Consider the following 6,582-nt stretch of genomic DNA (forward strand, 5'->3'; position numbering starts at 1 on the left):
GAGCTGAGGTAAGGGCTAGGGTTCAGCTGTGCTGTGAATTTCTAAACCCAGTTGTTGGGGGAAGACAGTGGAGATAGAGGAAGCCTTCTGTGATGCTGAGTCAGATGGAAAACTTGTGGGCAGGAAGAAAACGGGAGTGTTGCAATCAGAGTGTCCCCTTTCTCCCCTGTGCTCGATAAGGTTTTGGGAAAATAGCAGCATTCTTTTCAAAAGTCAGGTCAGCAGTCAGCACTCCGGTTTCCCAATCCCACTTTGCAAAGTCAAATAAAACAAAGCTCTTGGCTCAAATTGAGTTATCAGCAAACATCTCCCTGCTCTCTGGAAGAATGTGTTCTGTACCAAGAATCTTCTGAATTAACATTTCTTGCTGGAAAAACAGCTTAATCTTTCAGTGAAGCATGTGGTGGTAGACTTGAAGTCTGGGGTTTGGGGCTGTGTCTACTCAGTTGTCTTGGACAAGCAGCAGAATTATGGACTCAGCTTCTGGAGCCATACTTTGTGGCTCTGAGTTGGCTCTGCCGCCAGGTATGTAATTTATATCATCTTATGTTCCTTATGTGGAAATAGAATAAAATATTCTAATAGAAATAAATAAGGTCATTCAGGAGAGTCTGCAAAACGGTGCCTACATAGAATAGGTGTGCAGAATTAAGAGCTATTACATTTTCTACATGGAAAGCTTATTTTGGTGGCTTGTTTCTTTGGTGTACTGGTTAATGATGTTAGGGTTCTTTTAATGTTTGATCTGAAAAGAAGTTTGATAATACAGATAGGTAACTGGGACATAGAGAGGGAAATTCTCCAAGGCTTTGAAGATATATAGTGGTAGATTCAAAGTCAAAAGCCAAGGTTCCTGGGTTTAGATGACTATTGGCTGTGCCACACTTCTCCCAGAAAGAGCACATGTAAGTCAAAGAAGATGTGACTAGAAAAGAAATGCACCTAGAATTGACTTCCCCTTACAAAGGCTCCCCTGTCACGACAAAGACAGACTCACACAGACTCATACACACATCCATCCATCCATCCATCCATCCATCCATCCATCCACCCACCCATCCATCCAGTCACTCAGCACAGACCGAGGCCACATTCAGAAAGTGAGGTTTCTAAAAGATATCAGTTGTAATTAGAGGAAGCATAAGCAGAGATTGAAATTATTCGACAGCACAATCATCCACATACAGTGAAAAGTGCTACAGAGTTTAGGCATCTGCTACATAGCTCATTAATCTCTAGAAAAAGGCTAGGATAAGGCTAGTAAATTTATGAATGGCTAAATGAATGAAGCCCAGTAATGGAAAAGATGTGTGCAACACATTAGACAAAAAAAAAAAAAAAAAAAAAAAAAAATTCTTCTGGAAGGATCAGTAAAGTGTTCAGGGAGTAAGTGCCATTAGAAATGGTCCTGGAAACACGATTAAGTAAAAGAAGTAAAACCGACCCTTGGCTTTCTCCTCCACAAATAATTGCCTTTCAGGTATAAACACTTGCATAATACATGAACACATATGCATGAAATAAATGAAGCTGTCCATAATGTTCCTCTAAAATGCGGAAGAAAATTTAATTAACGTAAATGAGTCTACCCAGAGCAAGAAATGCAGGTCCTTTGGTCTAAATCGGCATGTGGCAGCTTGGGATGAGGAGGGTTTGGTTCAAGAATTACCATCTCACGTGAGTTCTTATTTCATCTCTGGCAGAGACGGAGCAAGCCAGTTCTCACAGGGCAGAATTATACGGGCCTGATTTGAAGGGGCAAGGTGGGAAGATTGAGGCCACCTGCCATCCATACCTCATGTGTCAGGGAGGGCCCTAAGCACCCAAATTTTACTGCTGTAGACACCCAGAGGCCTTTGCTGTGCTCCGGTAGCTAGAAAAGTGGGACTAGCCATGACCAGGGGACTGGTTACCTAACTGTTCTCTGTTACCCGGTTTTCATTCCCACCAGCGATGAAAGAGGACACTGACTGGGCTTTTCCACACTCACATTATGTGTCTTTTTGGGTTAGAGATATCTAATGGGTGTGGACAGTATGTTATTTTGGTCTCAGTTTAAGATTCTCTAGTGTTTGAATGACATTGAGCATCTTTTTAGTGTTAAAAAGCCATTGATAACTTGGTTTTCAGGGTCTGTTCAGATCAAGATCACTTGTCATTTTAAATGTGGTTGTCTTTTCATTATATGAGGTATTTATTTATCTGTTGTTTTTTTTGAGACAGAGTTCCTTTGTATAGCCTTGGCTGTCCTGGAACTTACTTTGTAGACCAGGCTGGCCTTGAACTCACAGAGGTCCACCTGCCTCTACCTTCTTAGTACTGGGATCAAAGGCATGCGCCACTACTGCTGAACTCAAGATATTTATTTTTAAATTATTATTTAGAGCATATGATTGTGGACATAGTCCTTTACCTATTATTTGAAAATAAGTATTTCTTTCCACTCTTTGATTTATCCTCTTATTTCCTTCATGGTGTCATTTGAAGCAAAGGCATTGTCAAGTGTCTATGAGGTCCAAGCCATGCCTGCTTTTCTCTTCTCATTTGTGATTCTGTCATCATTTCTTTTTTTAAAAAAGTACATTTATTTATTCACTTTACATCCCAGTCATAGCCTCCTCCCTCCTCTCCCCCTGGTCTCACCTTCCCTCCCTCTTCTCTCCTAACTCTCTTTCCCTATCCCTGAGAAAAGGGGAGCCTCCCCCACCATCCCACTTCAGCACATGAAGTTGCCTCAGGACTGAGTGCATTCTGTTCTATGGTGGTCTGGTAAGGCAGCCCTACCAGGGGGAAGGGATCAAAAAGCAGGCAATAGACTTCCTGTCAGAGATAGCCCCTGTTCCCCTTTCTAGGGAATCCACATGAAGAATAAACTGCCCATTGGCTACATATGTGGAGGGGACCTAGGTCCAGTCCATGCATGGTCCTTAGTTGGTGCTTCAGACTCTGCAATCCCACCTGGGCCCAGGTTAGTTGGACTTGTTGGTCTTTTTGTGGAGCCCCTGCCCCTCTGGGTCCTTTTATCCTTGCCCCCACTCTTTTTTTAACTGCTCAGTTCTTTTTTTAATTTTAATTTTTCTTTTTAGTAATTACAGCTCATTCACTTTGTATCCCAGCTGTATCCCCTTCCTTCATTCCCTCCCAATCCCGCCCTCCCTCTCTCATCTCCTCCCACGACCCTCTCCAAGTCCACTGATAAGGAAGATCCTCCTCCCCATCCCTCTGACCCTAGCCCATCAGGTCTCATCAGAATTGGCTGCATTGTCTTCTTCTGTGGACTGGTAAGGCTGCTCCCCACCTCAGGGGGAGGTGATCAAAGAGCCAGACACTGAATTCACGTCAGAGACAGTCCCTGTTCCCATTACCAGGGTACCCACTTGGATACTGAACTGCCATGGGCTACATCTGTGCAGGGGTTCTAGGTTATCTCCATGCATGGTCCTTGGCTGGAGTATCAGTCTCAGAAAAGAACCCTGAGCCCAGATTTTTGGTTTTGTTGGTCTCCTTGGGGAGCATCTGTCCCCTCAAGGTCTTTCATCTCCCCCTTCTTTCATAAGATTTCCTGAACTCTGCCCAAAGTTTGGCTATGAATCTCAGCATCTGCTTTGATACACTGCTGGGTAGAATCTTTTTGAGTCCCTCTGTGGTAGGCTCCTGTTCTGTTCCCTGTTTTCTCCTTTCAATGTCCGTCCCGTTTGCCTTTCTGCATCAGGATTGATCATCTTACCCTGGGTCCTCTTTCTTTTTAGCTTTTTAGGTGTACAGATTTTAGTATGTTTATCCTATATTATATGTCTAATATCCACTTAGTATACTTATATACTCACTTATATAGTGAGTATATATATACTTATATAGTGAGTATATATATATATACATACATATATATGTATATATATATATATATATATACTCATATATATCCACTTAGTATACTTATATACTTATATACTCACTAATATAAGTGAGTATATACCATGTGTGTCTTTCTACTTCTGGGATACCTCACTCAGGATGATCTTTTCTAGATCTCACCATTTGCCTGCAAATTTCATGATTTCCTTGTTTTTAATTGCTGAGTAGTATTCCATTGTGTAAATGTACCATAATTTCTGTATCCATTCCTCCATTGAGGGATATCTGAGTTGTTTCCAGCTTCTGGCTATTATGAATAAAGCTGCTACAAACATGGTTGCGCAAATGTCCTTGTTGTATACTTGAGGGTCTTTTGGATATATGCCTAGGAGTGGTATAGCTGGATCTTGAGGAAGCACTATTCTTAATCGTCTGAGAAAGCACCAGCTTGATTTCCAGCGTGGTTGTATGAGTTTACATTCCCACCAGCAGTGGAGGAGGGTTCCCCTTTCTCCATATCCTCTCCAGCATGTATTGTCACTTGAGGTTTTGATTTTAGCCATTCTGATGGGTGTAAGGTGAAATCTCAGGGTCGTTTTGATTTGCATTTCCCTGATGACTAAGGATACTAAGCATTTCTTTAAGTGTTTCTGTGTCATTCAATATTCCTCTATTGAGAATTATCTGTTTAGCTCAGTACCTCATTTTCAATTGGATTACTTGATTTGTTGCTTTTTAACTTCTAGAGTTCTTTTACACATTCTGGATATTATCCCTCTGTCAGATACAGAGTTGGTGAAGATCTTTCTCAATCTAAAAATATGGAACGCTTCACGAATTTGTGTGTCATCCTTGGGCAGGGGCCATGCTAATCTTCTCTGTATCGTTCCAATTTTAGTTTATGTGCTCCCGGAAGCAAGCACTTGCCCTCACTCTTTCACAAGACTACCTGTGCTCCGCCTAATGTTTGGCTGTGAGTCTCAGTACCTGTTTCGATCTGCTGCTGGCTGGAGCCTCTCAGAGGACAAGCTTAGCAAAGTGTCCTAATAGTGTCAGGGGTTGGCTCTCTCCCAAGGGGTGGGTCTTAAGTTGGACCAGGCATTGGTTGGGCATTCCCTCAGTCTCTGCTCTACCTTTATCCCTGCATATCCTATAGGCAAGGTAAAATTTGGGTCAAAGTTTTTGTGAGTTTGTTGTCATCATTTTTAAGAAATAACTAGGAAACAAAAGTCACAATATGAAAAAACCAAAGGGACTGTCTAAGCTACAGAAGGGAACTGACCAGAAGGGAGCAATGTGTATGGGAGAGCCCTAGGGGAGAGGAGAGAATTAGCAATAACTATAATAACACAGACATAATAACAATAACACAGACATGGAAATGTCATGACAACCACATTACTTTGTGTGCGAACTTAAAAAAAATCAATAAAAACAAAGGACCCAGGGTCTAAAGTTATAATCCTGTGTTGCTTCGGCCTTATATGAGCAGTTTATGATTCATTGTTGCATCAGGTACAATGATTGCATTGTTGCATGCTATGAGGAAGGGGCCTGCTTGGCTTCTTAAAATTTATTTTTTTTTAGAACAGTTCCAGATTTACAGAAAGCATTAAGAAGGTAGTCCGGAGTCCAGTGCTCCTCTGTACCCAGTTTCTCCTATTACTCGTAAAATGTTTGCTACAACGAATGAATGGTGTATATTAATAAGGTCCATCATTCGTTTCAATTTCCCTGCAGTGCATATGACATACTTTCCTTTTTCTGCTTTAGGATCCTGTCAAGGACTCATTTATATCCAGTCACCTTGTGTTTCTAGGATTCCCCTGGCTGTGACAGTTTCAAAAAAAAATTTTTTTTTGTTTGGTTTTGATGACATTTGAGGAATAATGTTAAGGTACATTGAATCAAAATGTATTCCTCTGATGGAATTTAACTGTTATTTTTCTAGTGATTCAGTTATGGCTGCAGGTCTTGAGGTGTGATTTTTTTTTTTTAAAGGATGACCAGATGAGAAGTGACATTTTCATCACATTACTACACGCTACACACAATGACTGCACACCATCTGACTGTTGATGCTGGCCTGGAGCACCTAGCTGAGGTCCTATTTTCTGGATCCCTCTACTGTAAAGTTACCCATTGATTCCCCACTTTCCATGCGTGTTTTAGAAGGAAGTCTTTACTCATCCCCCCGCAAAGTGTAGAGTGCGGTGTGGTAGTATGTCTCCTTGAGGATGGAGTGTCTTCGTAAATTCATGGAAATTTCTGTATGGGATACTTGTCACTTCTCTTTTATTAATTTACTGACTTGTTCAACCTATCATTTATTTACATCATTCTATTCATAGATGCCTACCTTATTCTTTGCACTTTAATCCTCTGATGCTCAGTTCTAATTGTCAACTTGACATAACCTAGAATCACTTGGGAAGAAAGTGAAAATGAGGAATTAGCTACATCAGGTTACCTTTGTGTATGTCAATGGAAAATTATCTTAGTTAAGTTAACTGATATAGGAAGCCCCTGCTCACTGTGGGAGACACCATTCCCTAGCATGAGGTCCTAATTTATGAGAGTGGAGATACATATGTATATGTATGTATATGTATACATACACACAAATATATATCTATGTATGAATGTATGAACGTATGTATGTATGTATGTATGTATGTATCTATCTATCTATCTATCTATCTATCTATCTATCTATCTATCTATCTA

At 40.8% G+C, this 6,582-nt stretch overlaps 1 long non-coding RNA gene and 1 other non-coding gene across 2 annotated transcripts in view; one reads left to right on the forward strand and one right to left on the reverse strand.

Annotated features, from left to right (window-relative positions):
• Positions 1–311: 311 nt before the first annotated feature.
• Positions 312–6,582, forward strand: part of LOC129686995 (uncharacterized) — a 16,654-nt gene continuing 10,383 nt past the window's right edge. The window contains exon 1 of the long non-coding RNA XR_008721723.1: positions 312–525. This is a non-coding gene — a long non-coding RNA (uncharacterized LOC129686995). The remainder of the gene's footprint in view (positions 526–6,582) is intronic.
• On the reverse strand, positions 4,671–4,778 carry LOC129691560 (U6 spliceosomal RNA). The gene has a single exon (XR_008722495.1). It is a non-coding gene; the product is annotated as a U6 spliceosomal RNA (small nuclear RNA).

The sequence above is a fragment of the Psammomys obesus genome, unplaced genomic scaffold (genome assembly GCF_907164565.1).
Source record: "Psammomys obesus unplaced genomic scaffold, mPsaObe1.curated_primary_1811, whole genome shotgun sequence".
Lineage (NCBI taxonomy): Eukaryota > Metazoa > Chordata > Mammalia > Rodentia > Muridae > Psammomys > Psammomys obesus.